This window comes from Perognathus longimembris, chromosome 5, assembly GCF_023159225.1.
Source record: "Perognathus longimembris pacificus isolate PPM17 chromosome 5, ASM2315922v1, whole genome shotgun sequence".
Lineage (NCBI taxonomy): Eukaryota > Metazoa > Chordata > Mammalia > Rodentia > Heteromyidae > Perognathus > Perognathus longimembris.
Window position 1 is genome coordinate 5,207,984 of NC_063165.1, and position 22,266 is coordinate 5,230,249.

The window sequence follows — 22,266 nt, forward strand, 5'->3', positions numbered from 1 at the left end:
CGGGGCCCGGCTGCAGCCGGGGTGGGGGGCGGACAAGTTGAGTGGTCCCACGTTGGGGAGCGTTTGGGGTTATCCCGGGTGGGGGGGGGGGTGTCTTCCACGATGGGATATCCAATCAGCCTCAGCCAGAGACCCACCTTCCACAGCCCTGGGCAAGACTGACGTTGGAAGAACCTTCTGGAAGGGCAGAAGGCATGTCCGTGAGACACGGCGTGAGTTTCTTTAGGATGGGAAGGTAGAAAAGCGAATGAGGCAGAAACCAGTGGTGGGGGGCAGACATAGGAGGACCCTCACTCTGGACTTGGGGGGCTCAGCACCCCCGCAAACTGCACATCCGTTGAGGGTCCCTCTACCCCCAAGCTAAGAAGGCTTGGGAATGCCAGGAGAGACTTACAAGTTCTGGATGCAAAGCTGCCGTGACGGATGGATATGTTTGGATTTGGGGTGATCTCCCGGTCTCCTTTGCAAGCCGCTGTCTGTGGGGTTTGTCCTCGCTGAGTGTCATTGGATGCCTCGACACCCAGGCCCGTTTGCCCCCCCAGACGGTCACTGACCGCAGCCTGCTTGAAAGACTTAAAAACAATTTTTTTTAAATCAACTTTATTTATTATTCCAGGACTAGTTGACATCCAGATCAATATAACCAGACAGAAGCGATTAACATTTTAATGAGTTACTCAGAGCAATATTGCTAAGACGTGTGGACGAGTCGTGGCCCTTTTGATCAGGGGTGGACTTTGGGGAGCACTGTAAACAGAGCTCAGTCCAGCCCTGGCCGCCACCCATCAATCGAGGGAGAAGAGTGCAGGCTCATGAATAAAGAAGCTCACAGGGCGCAGTGCCCGGCCCTCTGCCCGCACCCCGGCAGGGAGAATGACCTTTTCAAATGCCGTCGGGTCTGCACTGAATGACAGCCACTGTCAGGTGCGGGCAGCAAGGGAGGAGGGACCGCGTGCCCGGCAAGGGCGCGGGCGTGCGGCAAGACCCGGCACCTGCTGCCGCCGACACCGCCCTTGCTCTGCACCGGGAAGAGGCCTGGGGGGCTGGGGGTGACCCCCCCCAGTACTCCATTCTGTGTCCAGAAGTGGAACATGTCTACCATCCCAGCGCCTGAGAGGCCGAGGCGTGTGTGTGTGTGCACACGCGTGTGTAAGACAGAGAGAGGAGAAAAAAGGACTGGAATAGGATGTCCGTGCTCTGCCAAGAGAGCAGAGCTTCTGTGAAGCGGACACCATTAGAACCAGAGGCTCTTTCTCTGCATCCTCTTCGCCATCTTGCTTTCAAGCCCCTGCTGGGACTGAGCAGACCGAAACCCGAACGGCACGACCTCAGTCCTGACACACCGGTTCACTAGCCGGGCGTGTCACCACCCGTGATGTGCGCGTGACAGCACTGTGGCTCCTGGGAAGCTCCCGTGAGACCAAAGGCGCGTGCGGTGCTCACGATGGCCCAGCGCCGGGCACGGAAGCCTTGCCCGCGGTGCCGCGGTGGCTGCCAGAGACGTCGGGCCGCTCTGCTCTTGTAGGTGACAAGGACAAACGGGCCCGGCCCTGCCGACCCGCGTCTGCGGCCTCTCGAGAGGTGGGCAGAAGCCGGTGCCGCCGTGACGGTGTCCTGACGCCCCGCGGGCCGGTGTGTGCGGGGCTGCTGGACTTCCAGGGCTGTCCACTTGCCGTGGGCCCATGGGCAGCGGCCCACAGTCTCACCACGTAAACGACGATCTCCGCGTTACCTCGGGTGACAGCTCACGCGCACGGGCTGACACGCAACAGCTCTGGGCACAAAAGCCTCCAAAAGCCAGGGAAGCGGAGCCATGGAGATACCAGCGTTTCCAGAACCGGGAGAGAGGCCGGCGTCGAGGCAGAGGGCCCCCGAAGGCAGCGGGACGGTTGTGTCACCAGATCCAGGCCACCAGGGCGGGGCCACCTGGGGTTCAGTCCCACGAAGGGACAGGGGTATAGGAGCCTGGACCCCCGTGCGGAGTTTAGAACCCCAGAAGTCATCCCTTCTGCAAATGGCGGCCCGGGAGGAGGAGGAAATTAGGTCTTCGGAAAGGTTCTAGATAGGGGAAAAAATATTCCCGTGAAAAACGGTGTTTAGGACACACACTACCTCAGCTGGGTGATGAGAAATGTGTGTGTGTGTGCGCGTGTGCGCGCATGCACACGCACGTGCTGGGGATTGAACCCATGACCCCACACATGCTAGGCTGGAGAGTAATTCTAAAATTGGAGAATTTACATAAAAATCTGTGTCTGGCACTCTCTGGAAGCCAGGTGAGGCTGCCTCCCCGGACCACTTCCCTGGCCTCCGGCACGAGAGTGGCGCAGGACAGCAATGTCACACACACACACACACACACACACACACACACACACACACGCACACACGCACACACGCACACACGCACGATGTGAGGAGGCAGCACCCAGCGCTCTGGAACCGGCACGGAATCCCTGGACAATGGGTCTGAAATGACGGCCCTCCCTGTCCAGGTCATTCTGGAGCTAGATGTGAATCTTCCCCGCTGGGAAAGGATGCCAGCCTGGGGGGGGGGGGAGGGCATCTGAGACGCGTTCTGGACATGGCAGGAACCAGTCGCCCAGCGCGGCACCCACCGATCAAACGAACTCTTCTCCGGGGCTGGCTTCTGCACGTTCCGCGTGCGGGGCGAATGGCCCTTGCGGGTCAATGTGGTACCAATTTCCATCTCCGTCCGGCTTCACGTAATGTCTCGTGACATCTGACATCCCGACGGCTCTTCAAGCTCCAGGACGTGGAATGCGGAGTCATTCAACCCCTAGCCCAGATGTGCGGTGAGGAGGGAGCAGAGTATGGCCGGGAGACGCTGGGGTGACTGACGGGCCCACTGAGGGAGAGAGATCAGCACACAGGCCAGGCTGGGGGGGAGGGGGGAGGGGGGAGGGTGTCAAGGGAAGGGGAGGGAGGGAGGGCGTACCTGGAGATCAGGGGCTTTGCTTGGGACTCCTTTTCAGACAACTTCCAAGGCTGTTATTGATTCTCTTTCATTTTTTAAAATTATTTTTATTTGAATTGTTCCTGTAAAGGGGATGCACAGAGGGGTTAGAGTTACACAGGCCAGGTAAAGAACCCATCTCTTCTGGGACAATGTCACTCCTTCCCTCCCTCACTCCCAGTTTCCCCCTCCTGTCCCCACCCACCAGTTGTATCGTCCCTTTTCAACAGAGCGTCTAGTGAGTACGGTGGCTGCATTTGTTCACCCTCGGCCCTTCGTTTCTGTGCCTCCCACCCCCCCCCTTACCCTCCCAAAGACAGACAGATGAGCAAGCGAGGCCAAGAGAAAAGAACAAGAACCAAGGAGAAATCCTCTCATTCCCATTTCCTGGAGCTCATTTTCCGTTTCGTTTCGATAACGAAGGACCCCGCTCAACGTTTCAATACCTTGCTTAAAATGTTCTCCCTAACGCACCTCCATTCCTCCCATCGCCCATGACCGCCTGGCCAGGAGGAAGCATTTCCTGTGCTCTCTGCAAAGCTATCGGGTGACGCAGAGCACAGAGACCCCCTCCCTGGGCTGAGGAAACCCGAAAGCGGAGCCCTCCTCCATCCCCGGGTTTAATGCGAAGACGGTTGTCAGCCTGATGTTTCTCTCTCTCTCTCTTTTTTTTTTTCCTGACCAAAAGACACAAGTGTGCATTTGAGATGGGAATAGATGACTTTCCAGGCAAACCAGGGTGTTCGTTCTTGGGCTTGAAACACTACTCAATGGGCCCCCAAGGGGACCACTAGTTGATTTTCATCCCTAATGAAGTGTCTAAGATGGCTGCTACAGAAACTTAAGGGTGGGGGTTGTTTTTCAATGGCTGACTCGCCTACATTCCTTCTCTGGTTCCCACTCGCACACCAGACTTCAAAATCTTTATGAAATCTTTGTTCACTGCCCAGGACTCTGAAACTTCTTTTTTTTTATTTTAAAGGAAAATATAAATAAATCTGATTTGTACCCACTTCCTACCACCCAGCTCCCACCGGAGGGCAGGGGACCGTGTCTGGCTTGGCTGGCGCCTGGCCAGGGGGCTGGCAAGTGTCAGGTGTTCCCTAAATGCCGACAGAAAAAATGGCTGCCTCTTCCTGCTGGGCTGTATCACTATTTTCCTGGTCCCTCCAGGTCTGCTGGGGAGGCATTTTGCCGTGTGCGGGGGATGTCCAGTGGGGGGCGCTCCCAACCCAGTGGGCAGCGGGATCTGCTAGGCAGAGCATGCCACCATCTTGGTATTGGGAGACATCAGGATCCCTGAACCGGAAGCTTCCCCTCCTCACCCCCACCCCTTCCCCGCCTCCCAGGACCCAGTGCTGGGGAGAGATGGGCTTTGTTCCAGATGGGGCAGAAGTCCTGCCCAGCTGTGGCTTCCAGCCCTTGTAGCTCTGGTTATTTTTGAGATAAGTCTTATTTTTTTTTTTTTCATGAGATCAGCCTGGACCATAGCCTCCCATTTCCGCATCTCACTGTCACTGGGATCACAGGTACGTACCACCCCACACAGCTTTTTCTGCGGAGATGGTGGTCTTGAACTTTTTTTTTTTTTTTTTTGCCTGTCTTGGCCTAAAACTTGAACCTCCTAACTCATCCTCTGGTGTAGCTAGAATGACAGACATGCAATACTATGTTCAGCAACTGGTTGAAATGGGGTCTTTCAGAGTTGTTTTTTCCTAGGGCTGGCCTTGAACTTGGATCCACCTGATCTTTGTCTAGCTGAATTACAAGCATGAGCCACCAGTACCTGGCCTAACGTCGGCTAAACACCGAGTTCTGGGTAATTTTACGTAAAAGTCTGTTGGAGGGACACCTAGATGTAAATATAAATATGTGACAGCGAGTGAATGGGCATGGCGTTGGGCAATGGCGTTATTTGATTTCTTGGAATAGGGTAATACCTGCGGGATTAGCAGGAACTTGGATTTAACAATCCATTTCTAGGAGAATGATTTCCAGCGGGCTCCTGGGAAGAATCACTTCTACCCATCCGCAGGGGACTCCAGGTGAGGAACACAGCTGTCAGCCGAGCCCGAGACCCGAGGCTGTCTTTGCGGTCCTGCGGGTCCTTGGCCAGAGCCTCTGCTCCGGACGGCCTGGGGACCCCAGGAGATGTCAGTGTGTAGCCCCAGGACTCAGGGTGTCCCTTATCATGTGGACACGGCCGTCAGGCTGCAAGGACTGGACAGGACCTTGGCCACGGGATTCTAGATCATTCCAGGTTGCAGGTCCTGTCTCCTGCCAGCCCCAGCAGGAGGGCTGTCTCGGGTGCTTTACCTGGGGAATGGCCTGGCTTCTAATGTCCATGGGCGCTGCGGGCGGCCGTGGGTGGGCGTGGCCCGGGAGTGGGCGTGGCCCGGGGGCGTGGCTGGCGGCCTGGGTGGGCGTGGCGCTGCTGGCGGCCCTGGGTGGGCGTGGCCCGTGGGTGCTGCCGGCGGCCGTGGGTGGGCGTGGCCCTGGGGCGGTGCTGGTGGCCGTGGGTGGGCGTGGCCCGGGGGCGTGGCTGGCGGCCTGGGTGGGTGTGGCCCGGGGGCGGTGCCGGTGGCCGTGGGTGGGCGTGGCCCGTGGGCGCTGCCGGCGGCCGTGGGTGGGCGTGGCTGGCGGTCGTGGGTGGGCGTGGTCCGTGATCCTGCAGGGCACAGCTCCGCCTTCCCCACCGCCAGGGCTGACACCTCTGTGCTCTGCCCCGGCAGCCCGGGGTGGGGGGAGGCAAAGGGGGGGGCACAGGCTGGACCTCCCAGGATCCCCGGGGGAGGCAGGTGGCGTGCCCGGTGCAGGCCGGGGTTCCTGCGCGCCCTGGGGTATGCTGACAGGGGGGCCGGGAAGAGCCCGGTGCTCACGGTCGGTCGGTCGCCGGCCCCGGCCCGATGGCCTGGGAAGGAAAGCCGGCCCCAGCCCCAGCCCCCAGCCCCGGGAAGCCGTTTATGGTGCAGGAAGGGCTTAGTGACTTTATTGCTCAGATTATTGGTTGCGGATCAGTTTTCCCGCCGTCTCCCTCCAATTTCCTGTTTTGCTTATCTCGGAGCGGCTTGTTTTCTTTTTCATGCGGGCCCTGCCCATATGGCTTTGGGCTTCGAGTTGATTAGCTGTGGAACTGGCGGCTAATGGATTAGAATGCGGGATTTGTCTGCCTTGTCATATTTTGAGAAAAGCGGGAGTCATGGAGAGAGATATTATATTTACAGTCCGACTCTTTTTTCATTGCCGGAAAGACAACTTATTTAGGAATGTGGATTACGGCTCTCGGTCACTTTTTGATTTGTGTTTCACTTCAGGGCTTTCCTCAGTTACAAATCCCCACAGATTCATGGGGCTTAGGAGGTACACTTGTGCATTTCTTCTCTTTTTAGCCTCCCTCCCCGGAGCCCCCCCCCTCCTTCCTATTCATAAAAAGGCCCCCTCCGCGCGGTGCAGACCTAGCACTGTACCCCTCCAGTCAGGGCCCCACTTCCAGCCTCTTGGTGGGTGGTTCGGTGGAGGTGGCTGGCTTGGAGCTGTGATCCTCAGCCCTCAGCCTCCGGAGTAGCTAGGACGGCAGGCGTGGGTCCTGGGAGCCCGGCTCGTAGGGCGATTTTACGCCCAGTGGATGGAAGCTTGGAGGACAGAAGGATGCCACCGCTGTCCCCCCCCCCCCCAGCCCCTGGCCACCCCCCGAAGTTCGACAGTAGCCGCATCAGCCACAGCCTCGGTTTTCAGAAGCCAGAGATTGAGGGGGGATGTGAGTCAGAGACTCCTACACACACACACACACACACACACACACACACACACACACACACACACACACACACCCCAACTTCTCCCAGCTCCCAGATTCCCGCCTTTCAGCTGGGATGTACTGAGGAGATGTTCCCCACACAGACAGCTGGCCCGGCCACACCGCCGGATGCCAGAGCTCCCGGGTTCTCCAAGGCAGCTGCTCGAAGGGGTGGTCAGATTCCACAGCAGGTTGGGAGCGGGGTAGGGGGGTGGGGGGGACGGGGAGGGGAAGGTCCTAGCCTCGCGCGGGGGGCGCTTCGTGTCTGTGGGCATCTGGAATCCATCCACGGCTGCGTGGGAAAAACCGCAGGGGACCCTCGGGTGTCCCTAGGTCTGTGGTGATGGAGGGCCACCCTTGGGAGGGACCCCTGCGCCCCCTGGTGGGTGCGTTCAGTACTCTCCCATCGCCCTCGAGGGCCGCTGGGCTGCGGGGTCTTCTAGCTGCGCTTGAGGAGGGCCCGGCCGCCTGCGGAGGTTGTCGAGGTGGCCGCCCATCTTCTGGAGGAGCTTCGCCACTTCCTCCGGGGAGTCACAGAGATGGGGGGGGGGTCTGGGTGTGCAGAACCCAAGGCGTGGAGATCCAAGATGGCGTGCGTGATTCCGGGTCTTCTCCAGGGCCAGGGCCGCTGCCGCGGCCTCCAGGGTTTGACCCCACTCACCTTGAGAAGGCTTCTACCTCTGCCCACTCGCACGAGAAGCGCCCATGGCGCCCAGATAGGAAACAGTAGCCCAGGGGAGGGCTTCCTTCCCTCCCTCCCTCCCTCCCTCCCTCCCTCCCTCCCTCCCTCCCTCCCTCCCTCCCTCCCTCCTTCCTTCCTTCCTTCCTTCCTTCCTCCCTTCCTTCCTTCCTTCCTCCCTCCTTTCCCCCTTCCTTCCTTCCTTTATTCCTCCCTCCCTCTCTCCCTTCCTCCCTCCCTCTCTCTCTCCCTTCCTCCCTCCCTCTCTCCCTCCTTCCCTCCTTCCTTCCTTCCTTCCTCCCTCCCTTCCCCCTTCCTTCCTTCCATCCTTCCTTTCTTTTTTCCTCCCTCCCTCTCTCTCTCCCTTTCTCCCTCCCTCTCTCCCTCCTTCCCTCCCTCCCTCCCTCTCTCCCTTCCTTCCTTCCTTCCTCCCTCCCTCCCTTTGTTTCTTCTTTCTCTCTCTCCTAGCTGCTAACCAGAGATTTTTAGACAAACATCTTGAAGAAGAGAGGTGCACACGCATACAGACCCTTTCCCTTTTGCTCCCGCGGGTGAAGCCAGGGCTCTCCGGCGCCCCGAGTCGAGCTCGCCCAGGGCTCACAGCCCCCCAGCTGTGACTGGACACCCACCGGGCCTCCTCTTCCCAGAGTTTGTAGGATTTCCCAACGTCTTAGAGACTTTGCCACCCAGGGTACCCTCGTGTTTGGAATGTCGCCAGGCCGAAAGATCTGAGTCCTTCTGCACATGTGCAGAGCAAACCTTGCTTATGGAGCCGGCGGTATCTGCCATTACTTTTTTTTTCTTTTAGTGTTGGTTTCTTTTTCCTTCTCTTTATTAAGGCTTTTTATTATAATTTTCCCATACACGCATACCACGTACCCATCGACCCCACTCCCTCTCTCTTTTCCTCTCCTCCCTTTTCTTAAATCAACCTCAACAGGCTTCAGTGTTCTATTTTCATGTCTGCAAACAAAGTACTTTGGCCATCTTCAGCCTCCTAAATAATCCTGACACCCGCCCTGCCCTTCACACCGAGGCTTGTTTGGCTTTCCTTTCTCTTTTTATGTAGTGTGCATTAATTGTACGAAGGTGTTACACCTGGCCTTTTGCACATGCATATATGTGTTTGTTTTATTACCAAGTACCCTCCTGCCATTACTTAGTGATGCACGCTCTCCTTAGTTATCCTCTCTCCTTGCTTATTTATATTCCCTTTCCAGAACACACCACACGAACCAGGTGTATGGGACCACGTGAACGCGCCCATGAAAACAGGAACAGCAAATGGAGAGTGCGTGGGGAGGGGTCACGCAGCCCATTGAGACTCTCACCGCTCAGGGTCGCCATGGAGACGCTCACCGAGTGGACGGAGCTGAGTCTAAACTTCAGAGCGGCTTCTGGGACGCTGATCTCCTTCTAGGAAGACAGAGCCCCGCAGTTACCTCACAGGCGTTTTCTTCCTGCCTTTCTATTCTGAATTTAAAAAGGAAATCGTTGGCTAGGCCTTCTGTTGGGCTCCTTGAGAGACAAGTGCAGCTGTGGGTAATGGCTTCAGTCCCAAAGCAGAAGCAATCCTTTTTCACTTTATATCTTGGTTCCAAAGGTGCTGGGGTTTGAACTTGGGGCCTTATGCTTGCTAAGCAGGCATTTTACCTCTTCCGCCATACCCCCAGCCCTTTTTGCTTACATTATTTTTCAGATAAGGTGCGATATTTTTGTGCAGGGCCCAGCGTTGACCCCAGTCCTCCTGCCTGTCACTCCCTCAGAGCCGAGGTGACAGGGCCGTCCCACCACACCTGGCTTCTTGTTAAATGCGATTGAACGCCGGCCCTTGGCATCTCAGCTCCCCGAGTCACTGAGATTCCAGTGTGCTCACCCTGCCCTCGTAGAGGACCGGCTGCTTCCTGTCACGACGTCACTTCGGCCAAAGGGCATCATCACAGCCACGAGCTACGGAGGCAACTCTGCTAGGCTCAAACTCCCAGGGCTCACGCAGGCCGCCTCCTCTCCAGCGAAGCCACGGAGGGAAGGCACCCAGGCACACAGGACTGGAGACCATCGCAGGCCCCGGGCTAGGGCCTGCATTCCTCAGAACACACACACGCACACGCACACACACACACACACACACACACACAGATGCAACAAAAGCTTGCATCATCACAGGCTGGTCCAAGGGGATGCCGGTGACCGGGTGACTGTCCCTCTGACATCTTTTGGCAATAACACAGCAGCTAGCCTGTTGTCGAGCCCCCGGGGTGGCTGGACCGCTCCGATTGCCTCTGTACCCCAACTAGTGAGCGTTTGCTATTCTGTGGCCCGCGGGGGTGGCAGATGCCCGCCCAGTGCTGGGAAAGCCTGTCTTGTGTGCGGGGGCTGACAAAAGGTGACATTCTCCTACACCAAACAGTGGCTCGCGGTTCACCCCCAAGGCCCGGAGGCAGATGGACTGGAGTTATCACGGGGACCCCTGACTTTCTGGGGTGTGGCCTGGGGGAAGGCCAGGTCCCTTGGCTCACAGAACAGAGGATTGCCACCCCGAGGAGACAGAGGACAGATGGCTTTTGCTTCTCCATCCTGTGTCTCTCCTTCCTTCTAGCCTGCCACAGAACCGAGACTGGACCAAGGGAGCGCCGGCTGGAAAAGGGCCCCCCCCCCCCCACCAAGAGCTGAGGATGTTTGTGTTCTGGAAAAATAGGGACAGGCTAGACTTTTCTCTGGATAAGCCTAAAAGGTTTATAACATTTTAACCATACCTTCAATTTAATCCTCTTAGATTTCGTGTGGACTACTGCTGAAAATGACACACGCTTCCTCCTGAGACAATAGTAGAAGTAATACGAAAATGCATAAATATGATCTAAGTGTGTGTATGTGTGTGTGGGGGGGAAGTATGAGAGAGAGAGAGAACACGCAAGTACGGGGGCTTGAATTCGGGGCCTTGAGCTCCTTTTTAAAATCGTTACCATTAAGGCGTCGTACAGAGGGGTTCCCATTCCGTTAGTCAGTACTGGGGCTTGAACTCGGGGCCCTGTGTCCCGAGCTGGTCACTGCTGGCAGTCTACCACCAGAACCATGCCTCCAGCCTAGCATTTTGCTGGTGAATTGGAGCCAGAGTCGCTTGAGCTTTTCTGCCCAGGCTGGCTTTGAAGCCAGACCCCCTCCAGGGCCCAGCCTCCGGGACAGGTGGGATCCCAGGTGCGAGCCCCCGGAGCCCAGAGCGCATGGATGTACGTGCACACCGGCACCGCCCCCGGAGCCCAGAGCGCATGGATGTACGTGCACACCAGCACCGCCCCCGGAGCCCAGAGCGCATGGATGTACGTGCACACCAGCACCGTCCAGCTTGCACGTAACTCAGGACACGGCCTAGTGAGGGTCACCTCCCCGCCCTATGCTGGAGCGTCTCAGCGGCCGGCGCAAAGGCCATGGAGACACAGAGATTGGCCAGCGTCCCGCCTCATGTCCAACGTCCATGCTGTTCTTCATTCCTTTCCTCTCCTTCCTTTATGCCCTCTCTTCCCTTTCTTCCTCCATCTTCCTTCCTTCCTTCCTTCCTTCCTTCCTCCCTCCCTTCCTTCTTTCCTCCCTCCCTCCCTCCATTCCTTCCTCCCTCTTTCCCTCTCTCCCTCCCTCCCTCTCCTTCTCTCTCTTTCTCCTTCTCGCCCTTTCCCTCTCCCTGTACTGAGGATTACGTTTAGCACCTTGCTCTTAGTAACTAAGCCCTGTATCCCCGAACTGTACCCTCGAGCGGAGAGCCCTTTTTGTGTGTGCCCATCTTGGGGCTCGAACTCTGGGCCTGGGCACTGCCTCTGAGCTTCTTCGGATCAAGGTTAATGCTCTACCACTTGAGCCACAGCTCCACTTCCAGCTTTTCTGAGTATTTCATTGGAGATCAGAGTCTCACGGAGTTTCCTGCCGGGGCTGGCTTCAAACCGCAGCCCTGGGCTCTCAGCCTCCTGAGTGGCCAGGATTCCAGGCGTGAGCCCCAGCGCCCGGCTTGGGAGCCGATTTTCCTTGCGCATCGGGGACAGCTTGGTTCCACCCAAGACGTCCCTGGGATGGAGCCTGCCCTTGGGGCTGCTCCGTGACCTGGAGGGACATAGTGGGGGTACCTTGGCTTCTGGGGAGTGGGTGGGTGGCCTTGAACCATTGGAATAGAGTCGATGCTGCCTCGAGGCAGACGTTCCGCGCCAAAGCGCAGGGGCTTTGTGTTCCTGAAAGCGTTTTCATTGCTGAAAAATGACCTGCAAATATTTGTTGTTTTGATTAGAGGAAGAGAAAAAAAAAAAAAAAAGAAGGGACTTGCGTTAGAGAGGCAAACATTTTCCAGATCCCCCCGTGATTCATCCAGCAAACAGCTTTATGAATATCTGTTTCATGACATTTATGGCATTTTTTTTTTGCTACAATTGAAAAGAAATGGAAATGCGGGGGAGGGGGAAATAATCAAAATTAATGATGGCCTTTACAAAGTCAGGCGAACTTTCTGGAAGGGAGAGCTGTGTCGGTTTCGGAGCTGTGAAGAATTTATAAGAAGGCAACATAAAACTGAAGTCTCACATTCCTGGGGGCAAATTAGGGTCCATTTCAAGATTAGCTGCGTTTCCCAAAGTGTGTTCCGGAAGGCACCACCAGCTGCCCCCCTCCACCCCCTTCTGTGGGGCTTGTGGTCACTAGAAATTGGAGCAGTCGAGCCCCAGCCCCCCGGCATGGGGAACAATCGCTTCAGCGGCATTTGGGGGGCCCTTAGACACGCGTCTGTGGTTGTGGGGGGGATAGGACTGAGAGACCATGTTGTGGCTGAGCCATGGCCGGTGTGAGTTCCCACACTGGCTGGTTTGGAGCTCAGAGCCACTTGTCGGCCTCTGGGGCCCTTGGTGTGTGTCTGAATTAGGGACACACGTCCCTGTGGAAGGACCCGGCGCCCCTACCCCCACGAGCGGGGGCTCCACCCGGCCTCCCCGGGGCCCGGCAGGCCCCGGCTGGCCCTGCCCGCCTGTCCCAGGAAGGCCTCTGGAGTCGCCAGGACATGGGGGGGTTCGCGGGCTGCAGGGGGCTGAGCGGGGAGGAGGAGGCAGCCGCCCCAGCCGGACAGCACGGTGGTTTCTCTCCTTCTTCTTCCTCTGGGTCTTCCAGCCGAGGACAGTCACGTGGAAGGGCAGCGACACCCAGTGTCACCGAACAGCCGGGGACCCTTTCCCTCCCCCGCCCACATCCAGCTCTGCTTCGCAGCCACGGCTCAAAGCCGAAGTCCAAGTACAGGGCTGACATCCCACGGCGTCCATCCATTCGCGTGGGGAACATGGGATTTCAAACGATCGGCAGCAGGGGGAAAAGAGAAATGGGGAAATGATGGGCCTTCGCGTGAAGAGAAAGAAGATAAATGAGAATGGAAAACCAGACCAGGCGCCGATGGCTCACACCTGCAATCCTAACTACGCAGGAGGCTGCAATTGGAGGATCAAGGTTCAAGGCCGGCCAGGCTAGAAAAGTCTGTGAGGCTCCCTTATCTCCGGCGAATCACCACAAAGCTGGCGGGGAGCTGTGGCTCAAGTGGTAAAGCGCCAGCCTTTAGCCTAAAAAAAAAAAAAAAGAAAGAAAGAAAGAAAGAAAAAGAGTGAAGGGAAGGACCCAGACCCTGAGTTGAAACCCCGAGTACAAGACCCTCGGTATCCTCCGTGCCCTCGGCCCATGGACATATTCCTGCATAATTTACAAGATGACATCAGATTTCCCAGCGATTCCAGAGGAATGAAAACACTCTCTCTCGATGAGCTATAATATCAAAAGTCAAAAAGGCAAGTTCTGGCCAGCAATGTAATTGTATTCAATTATTAGAAACATCTGTCTGTTGTAAAAATAATCATCTTGAATAAGTCACTTTCTAATAAGGGTTCCATCCCTCCCCCTCCCCCCCCACCCCAACCCCACCCCACCCCCCCATCCCCGGCCTACTTCTAGGGAGAATCAGTTCAAGTAAGAACTTGAATCCCCCTTTCATGGCTGTATATTTAACTTAGCTGCCTGCCGCCACTCTGGAACGGGGCAGGGGGTCATCAATAATAGAGATCGTGAGGTGAAGTCTGGAGACAACCTCACGGAGTCCTGCTGGTAGTATGTGGGGGGCCATGGAGTTCTGCAGACAGCCGCGGGGTCGGGGGGGGGGGAAGCAGGGGTGGGGTGGGGGGGTGATGTCTCCAAAGTTCCCAAAGAGCAGTGCGCACACGTCTTTTTCTTCTTCTTTATTGTCAACGTGAAGTACAGAGGGGTTACAGTTTCATATGTAAGGGAACTACATTTCTTATCCAACTTGTTACCTCCTCCCTCATTTTCCCCCATCTCCTCCCTCCCCCGTACCCCCCCTCCATGAGTCGTAGAGTTGGTTTATACCAATTGGTTTTGTAAGTATCGCTATTGCAATGGTTAGTTGTTTGTTTTGTGTTTTTTTAATCCTTTGTCTCTCAATTTTGGTATTCTCTTTCCCTTTCCTATTTCCCATACACGTATATACCATATCCGGGGTAGTAAGATCAGTTACAGAAATAGCAGGAGTAAAACCACAGGAAGGGAATACGAGAGAGAGAGAGAGAGAGAGAGAGAGAGAGAGAAGAAGAAAAAAGGTACAGTTTCACATGGTATGTTGAAATGAACTACAACAATGACATACCACTTGTTTCCATAACATGGAGTTCATTTCGCTTATCATTCTCGTGTGTGTTCATATGGGCATAGCTATTGAGTTCTTGTGATCTTCTGCTATGTCTATCCTGGAAATGTATTAATTATTCCCTCTGAGGGAAACCATAGAGTTCATGTTTCTTTGGGTCTGGCTCTTAGTATGTTGGGTTTTTTTTCCCCCCAAGTCCTTCCATTTCCTTATGAATGGGGCAGAATTATTCTTTCCGATGGAGGCATAGAATTCCATTGTGTATATGTACCACATTTTCTTGTTCCACTCATCTACTGAGGGGCATCTGGGTTGGTTCCATATTTTAGCAATGGTAAATTGTGCTGCGATTAATATAGTTGTGCTGGTGGCTTTAGTGTGGTCTTGCTTGTAATCTTTTGGGTAGATGCCCAAAAGTAAGGCTTCTGGGTTTTAGGGGAGCTCTATGTTTAGCCTTCTGAGCAATCTCCATACTGCTTTCCAGAGTGGCTGAACATGTTTACATTCCCACCAACATTGTAGTAGGGTTCCCTTTTGGCTACATCCCCTCCAGCATTTCTTATCAGTAGTTTTCCTAATAATGGACATTCTTACTGGGGTGAGGCAGAATCTCAGTGTTTTTTTTTTTTTTTGATTTGCATTTCTTTTATGGCCAAATGGATCAAAGACCTTGAAGTAAAATCAGATACCCGGAAAACACTACAAGAAGGAATAGGAGAAATGCCTAGGCTCCTTGGCACAGGATAAAACTTCCTTAACAAAGACCCAGAAACCCAACAAATCAAAGAAAGGTTGGACAAATGGGACTGCATCAAACTGCAGAGCTTCTGCAGTGCAAAGGACATAGCTCGCAAGATACACAGAAAGCCCACAGACTGGGAGAAGACCTTTACCAGCCATACAACAGACAAGGGCCTCATATCTAAAATATAAGCAGAACTCAAAAAAAAATCAAACTCCTCCAAAACAAATCCTCAAAGAACCAGCGGCCCCCTCAACAAATGGGCCGGAGACCTAAAAAGAGACTTCACTGAAGAGGAAATGAGAATGGCCAAGAGACACATGAAGAAGTGCTCAACATCACTGCACATATCTTAAGAAGAAAAGTGGCTCACGCCTCTAATCCTAGCTACTCCGGAGCCAGAGAGCTGAGGATTGAGGTTCAAAGCCAGCCGTGGGCAGGAAAGTCTGTGAGACTCTTAAAACCAATTAACCCACCCCACCAAAAGGGCAGAAGTGGAGCTGTGGCCCAAGTGGCCGAGTGTCAGCCGCGAGTGAGAAAGCTCAGGGACAGTGTCCGGACCCCCGGGTTCGAGCCCCAGCACCAGGACACAGCGGGCATCTGCTGCCCTCAGCAAAGTGAAGTGACTGTGTCCCAGAGCTCCAGGGGAAACGGATGAAGCCGAGCATGAAGCTCTGAATTCCAACCCTGGTCCTGGCAAAAAGTAACCGAGACAGCCCTGAAGCGACGCGTTTGTCCCAGCTTTTCTGGTACCTTCCAGGCACCTCTCTTGGTTTGGGGCTACAGGGGTTTGTTGGCCATCGAAGGGGCATCTCATTCTCTGTCCCGTCGGGACCCATCTGCCATTATCAAGGGATCTCTGATGATGAGGCGATGAGACTCTAACCTAGGAAGACTAAGTAGGCAGGCAAAAGAAGAGCCACCCAGGATGCCACCCATCCACGCCGCCGCAGCTAGACATTCCAACTTCCGGAATGCTTGGGAGCCGTCGTAGATAATGGGTAGTCTTCGTGGCTCGGGGGCTTTTGCTGGATATCGTCTCCTTCAACTGTGACAGCGATCGTGACATACGCAATCCGTACATTTCAGGACAAAGGAGCTTAGGAACCACCCGGGCCCAACACACGACGGAAGCCACCGCCGTGGCCCGCGTCGAGTTGTATCTACACGTGGCCAGCCACGGGCTGTTGGTGGAGCCGGGACCCGGTCCCGGTGTGGAAGCCACTGGAACGTCCCGCTGTGTCAAGTACTGCCCCACGCACCATCTGTTCAAACACTGTCCCAGGGAGGAATCCGGTGTTGAGAAAGATGGAGTATTATCCCCCCTCAAGTCTTACTTGCTGCAACAGGCAGAGGCTTTCTTTGAGCATTTCCACTAAGCAAATAAGCCCTCTCCTCTCCCTGGGCCAGCCTGGGAAGGGCGGGGACTTCACCTGGCTGGTGTTATCTTGTCAATGCGTACATTTTTTTATGCCCCAGTGCAGGTGTGTGTGTGTGTGTGTGTGTGTGTGTGTGTGTGTGTGTGTAAGCCTGGAAACAAAAGTGTCCCTCTCCCCATCTCTCACCACTCAGCCACGCTGGGGCGACTGGGTGCTGACGGTCTCCAGGGCGGGCCTGGCTTCCCGGAGCACCTGGCCGCCCTGGCTCTCCCCTGCCGCGGGTGCCAGGCGCCTCTTGGCTCCGTACCAAAGGAGAAGTGTCCTCCGGCTCCTTCTTCCTCCTGGGTGGCCTTGGCAGTGACCCTGCGCCCAGCAGTCACGTGGGAGCTGTCAAGCCGCAGCTCACATCGGGGAGCCGGCAGAGGGGCTGGGTGGGTTCCTCTTGTAGGAGGCTCGGGGTGGGGTGGGGTGGGGGGGGGGACCCGGGCCTGCTGGGCTGTTTATGGCCATCCCCGCCATCTCAATCCCACTGACCGCCAAACACACGCTCCCCGGGGTTCAACGTGTTCCCAGACAGGACCCGATGTGGAGTTTGTGTGTGTGTGTGTGTGTGTGTGTGTGTGTGTGTGTGTGTGTGTGTGTGGAATGAACACCTGAGATGTAGGAGAACTTGTAAGGGACGAGGCGTGTCCGGGCTTCCGCCCTGTCCCGGCTGATGTGGGGAGAGGAGCCGACAGTGGGAGGATCACGATTCAAGTCCAACCTGGGCCTCCCTCCCTCTCTGGGGGGGAGGGAGCAGGGCGTCCCACAGACTGGGGTCCAAGATGTCCCAACCCAGGGCAGCCCCCCCCCCTCACCCAGTGCGTGAGGAAGCCCCGGGCGGTGGTACCAAGAAGCAAATAGCAAGGGGAAAGAGAGGGCTCCACAGAGCCAGCACCCCAAGAAACAGCCCGGGACGGAGGCCATCAACCGTCGGAGGAGACACCTCCTTCCCAGACGAGGGGCGTATTGCAGAGGTGGGGCCCGGGCTTGCGCCGGTGTTCTCAGGGAATGGGGAGCTTCCTTGCGTGTGGAAGGGGCCCCTGAAGGCCTACGCAGAGGGCCAACTAGGATTCAGATGTTGTCGAGACTTTTCTGTTTGGCCGTCCTTTGTTTCCATTCTCAAGGTGGACCCGACATCTCAAAGTGGTTGCTGGAGCTCCAGCCTTCATTCCACCGTCCACAGAGGAAATGGACAACGACAAAGGGCAGAAGAGTGTATTCTTTTCTTTTCTCTCTCCTCTCTCTCTCTTTTTTTTTTACAGCAATCTGTTGGCACATTATTTGTCTCCTTAATCCGTAAGAGAGAGGTCAATGGAGTCTTTCAGTTTGAGCCAACTGCCGTCCTATGAAAATCCAGTTGTGTTTGTCAGAAAGGAGGAAAAAAAAACCACGAAAACGAGAGTGGGTCCGTAACGAGACACCCAGGTCAGTCCAGCTGGAGATGGCGAAGGAAGCGGCAGCTGTTCTGGTTGAGTGAATTCTTTGAAAATGGATTTAGGATATTCTGCATTTGTTTTTTTCCTTCACTGAGCAAACGGAGGGCAAATGAAGAGGCACCGGGGACAGCGTTCCGGTGGACGCAGCGTTCTGGGGGTGGGGGCTCACAGGGCAGGAGGGGGTACAGCCCCGCGCACTGCAGAAACAGGCCGAGCGCTTCAGCCGTGGCTCTGCCCGGGCCCCGCTGCTGATGGAACCACGCTGGCTCTAAGTCTGGGACTGGGGCCGGCTCTCTTCACCCACGGCTCCCATCTGCGGGCCCCGCCGCCCCTTCTAGCTGGGAAATAGCTTTGATGTCTCCTCTGGCTCCCCAAGTCCGATTATTTGGAGGCTTAACTCCATTCACCCCACGGCTCAGGAGAGCAGGTGTTCGCGGTGCATCTCAGCGAAGCAGGGGTCCTGCGTGGGCCGAGCCACAGGCTTCCCCCCATCTCGAGGAGCCTAAAGAGGGGGTGCAGAGCTCCCCAGCTATCACACTGCAGGTGTTCGAGGACAGAGCAGCAGAGCACGCGGAAGATAAGGTCTCTCTGTCTGTCTCCATCTTTGTGTCCTGACCTTCTCTCCCCCTTTCTCTGTCTTTATGCAAATGTACCCTCATCTGCAAGGTGAGGCCCCGCCCCCCCAGAGACGCTGAACCAATAGGATGAAGATGCTAGAGAGGAAACAGAGTCAGTACAGGAAGTAATATGGGAAGAAGAATCCCCCCTCAGCATCTGCACCTATCATCCTGTGTCCGTCCATCTACACGCTGGTCCGTTCATCTAGCTTCCCTATCGTCCACCCGTCCACCATCTAGCTTACCTACCTATCCTTCCATCCACCCATATCCATCCATTTGCTTATCTAGTGTCTGTCTGTCTGCCTGTCTATCTACCATCTATCTCTCTAAGGAGAGGTTTACTTTGAGGATGGCACAAGGATTGTGGAGCACGACGAGTCCAAGCTCCCAGGACAGCTGCCCCTCCCCTCTCATCCTCTCCCCCCCCAGCAGGAGCAGCCTTGACCCCTTGACCCTGGGCAGAGCCCTGCTCACATGCTTGCAGTGGGTTCTAGTTGCTGGACTTAGCAAGTAAGTCTGGCAGATTTATGCTTGTGATAAATATTTCTCCATGACCCCAGATTCGGGCTTAACCGGGTGTCTTTTATTTTGAGGCCCTAAGATAATGGCTTAACCGGGTGTCTTATATTTTGAGGCCCTAAGCTAATGCACAGACTACAGCGATGTGGTGATTCGGTGATTCGGCTCACATTTCCAGAAGTCCCAGCCAGCCCCAGGCCAGCTGGCCTCTCTGCTTTGGGTCTCTGGTAAGGGTGCCAGATGATAATAATGAGCCAGGAAGCGGAGAGACAGACAGAGACAGAGACAGAGAGACGGACAAAGACAAGACAGAGACAGAGAGACAAAGACAGACAGACACAGACACAGACAAAGACAAGACAGAGACAGAGACAGATAAAGACAAGACAGAGACAGAGGACAGACATAGACAAAGACAAGACAGAGACAGACACAAAGACAAGATAGAGCCAGAGAGACAAAGACAAGACAGAGAGAGAAGGCCTAACAGGGGCAGGCCCTCTCCCCGTCACGGTCAGCATGGGGCTGGCGAGGGCAGGCGCCGGAAGTCGCCTTGGGCTAGCCTGCCTGTGGACGTGGCCTTCTTGGAGGAAGACTGGGGTCACGGGGGGGGGGGGGGTGCTCACGATCGCCCCGGGGCCCAGGGGAAGAAAGGGCGGCGGCAGTCCAGGTTCACAGGGTCAGGTGGGACCTGGTGGGAACCGGCCTCGTGGGACCCCGAAGTCCCAGAGTGTGGGGTGCAGAGCTCAGAGGGAGATTCTGAAGGTGACCTCAAATCCTCCACTCCACGCAGTGGGGGGGGGCCACGCCTTCGCGTTCTCCCCTTTTAGTTTTCATGGATGACAGCAGGGCGCCTTCTGGGGAAACAGTTTAGCACCTTTGTCCATTGGCTCCGTGAAGCGCCCCCCCCCCCCCCGCGCTCCTCGGGTAACCCCTTTCCCTGAAACCATTCTTCGTGTCTTTCCCCCCTGGGTTGTGGGGTTCAACTCAGGAGCTGGGTGCAGTCCCTGAGCTCTTTTGCTCAAGGCTCTACCATCTTGAGCCACAGTGATATTTCCAGTTTTCAGGTGGTTCATGGGAGGTAAGACCCTCACAGACTTTCTTGCCCGGGCTGGCTTTGAACTGCGATCCTCAGATCTCAGCCTCCGGAGTAGCTAGGATGACAGGCGTGAGTCACCAAGCACCCGGCCATTGGCATGTCTTTGGCACGGGAACCTCCTTATCACAGATAGTGGCAGATGCCACAGATAAGACTCCTAACCTTCCCCAGCACCCCGTCTCCCCCAGTGTGTGTCGCTGGGTTCGTTCAGAAAAGTAGTCCCCAGCTCACTGTAGACCCAGAGTTGAAACTTCTGTGCCTCTGCTGCTGAGACCCTAGCAGCTTGGGGGGGCGGGGGGGGGGGTCGAGAACCAGCTTTGTGGCCATAGCCCCCTTCCCCATTCCCTTCCTTTAAAGGAGCTCTGTGTTTATTCTGCCCTCCCAGGGCGGGTGCCGGAGAAGCAGGTGTGTTTGTGCAGGTCTTAAAGGCATCTATAAAGTACACAGGCGTGATAAAAATCTTTTCTTTTCTCTTTTCTTCGCTATCCTGTACCTCACATGGAGAGAGGTCTTTCCACAGGCCCAGGTAGGCTGGCTGTGTTTGTACATCGCTGCAGAGAGATAATCGCGGAAATCTATTGTACAGAAATAAGCGGTCGGACACAGAAGGAAGGGTAACCGAGGTTGGCCATTTACTTCCTCTCCTTTGAGACTCTGAGCTAGAGAGGATTTTCACTTCAAATCTTGGCCAGCGCTTGGCCTCGCTCCTTTGTGGCCTTCCTCAGAATACATACCAGCTCTCGGCGGGGCAAAGGCCTCGCCGGTGAAATCAATCTGCTGGGTGACCTCTGCTGGAACGCTCAAGCTGGCCTTGGGTCAGCCAGTCTCCTTTCAGCCCCAGGTAGATCCGTTGGGCAGATGAAGGCAAGGCGGCTCACATGAATGGGTTGCATGGGAACGAAAGGAAAGGGAACGGCGCTCAAAAAAAGAAAAGTAAGTCTTGGCCGTTGCCGAGGTCTTCGAGGGTAGCTAATAAACAGCCGTTCCATTGTACAAGTCCTGAACTAGGGAAAATAAAGGCAGGAAGTCAATGAGGTTCACACACACCACACACACACACACACACACACACACACACGCACACACCGATCACCTTTGCAAGAGTGAAGTCTAAGCTGGAGGATGGCACTCTTAGCTTGGAGCAAATAATCTCCATAATACTAGAATCCAAATTTGGGGGGCAGGAGCACATGGCAGAACCGGGGTCTTCCGCGCCACAGGGACAGGCCCGGCCCTTGAGGTGCAGCTCACTCCCAAAGGAGAGTCCTTTCCAACTCAACCAGGCAGAAGGGGGGAGCGGAGGGGGGCAGCGGCGGCCGTGGGTGTGGATGACTTCCAGCACCTGCGAGGAAGCCGCGGGGACTTCCTTTTTCCTCCTGCCATCCTCACCCTCAGTGGACTTGTGTCCTTAACTGTAAGAAACACCCTTGCTGGACAGCTGAGGTCTCCTTGTGCCTGAGCAGGCTTGCAGAATGGGGAAGGGGACGCTCAGTCAGTTCCGAGGGGTATTTACGGGGGTGGGGGGAGGAGGGAGAATTAAAGTTGGTTATGCCCGCAAAGCAAACATCCCGGCACTCTTCTCTCTTAAGTGACTGACTCAGTTGAACAGTGCCACCCTCCTCCTCCTCCTGCGGCTGCCGCCGCCAAATTCACGTTCGCGTGGAGCCCAGAGTGTGACTTGATTTGGAAATCGGGTCTTGTGGATGTCACTGAGTCAGGATGAGGTCATCCCGGGAGAGGGCGGGCCCTCGTCCAACACTGTGTGTCCTTATAAGCAAAAGAATCCAGAGAGAGAGAGAGAGAGAGAGCTTGGAGCCGGGCTGCCATGAGCCAAGGAATTCGCTGGGTTCCAGCGGGACCTGGCATGAGGGAGACCTTCCTCGGGGGGATACAGGGGACGCAGCCGGTGGCCATGCCCAGGGGCCCCGCGAGGCAGAACGAGGCAGGTGTGGTGCGGTGAGACATGATGAAGGAATGAAAAAAATCAAATAGCTTTCGGCCCGTGCAGGGTCATGGATGACGGGGCGGGGTGGGGCTTCGATGCGCTGCCTCGTTCTGCAGCCTGGTTCCTAGATACTTCTCTCTCTCTCTCTCCCTTCTGTCAGTCATGCCCCTGTTCACAGAGGGCTTTCTGTGGAGGTCCCAGAATCCATCTAGGTGGGTGCCGAGCAGAGCCTCCAGGCTGCCTCTGAAGGCATTGGGGAGGGGGGTGTTTGCTTTCACCCTTCTTCTCCTCATCCGGCGTCTTCCGCTCTCTCCCCAGGTCTAGCCTGTGGGCACCGAGGGGTCTGTGAGCGTTGGCCAATC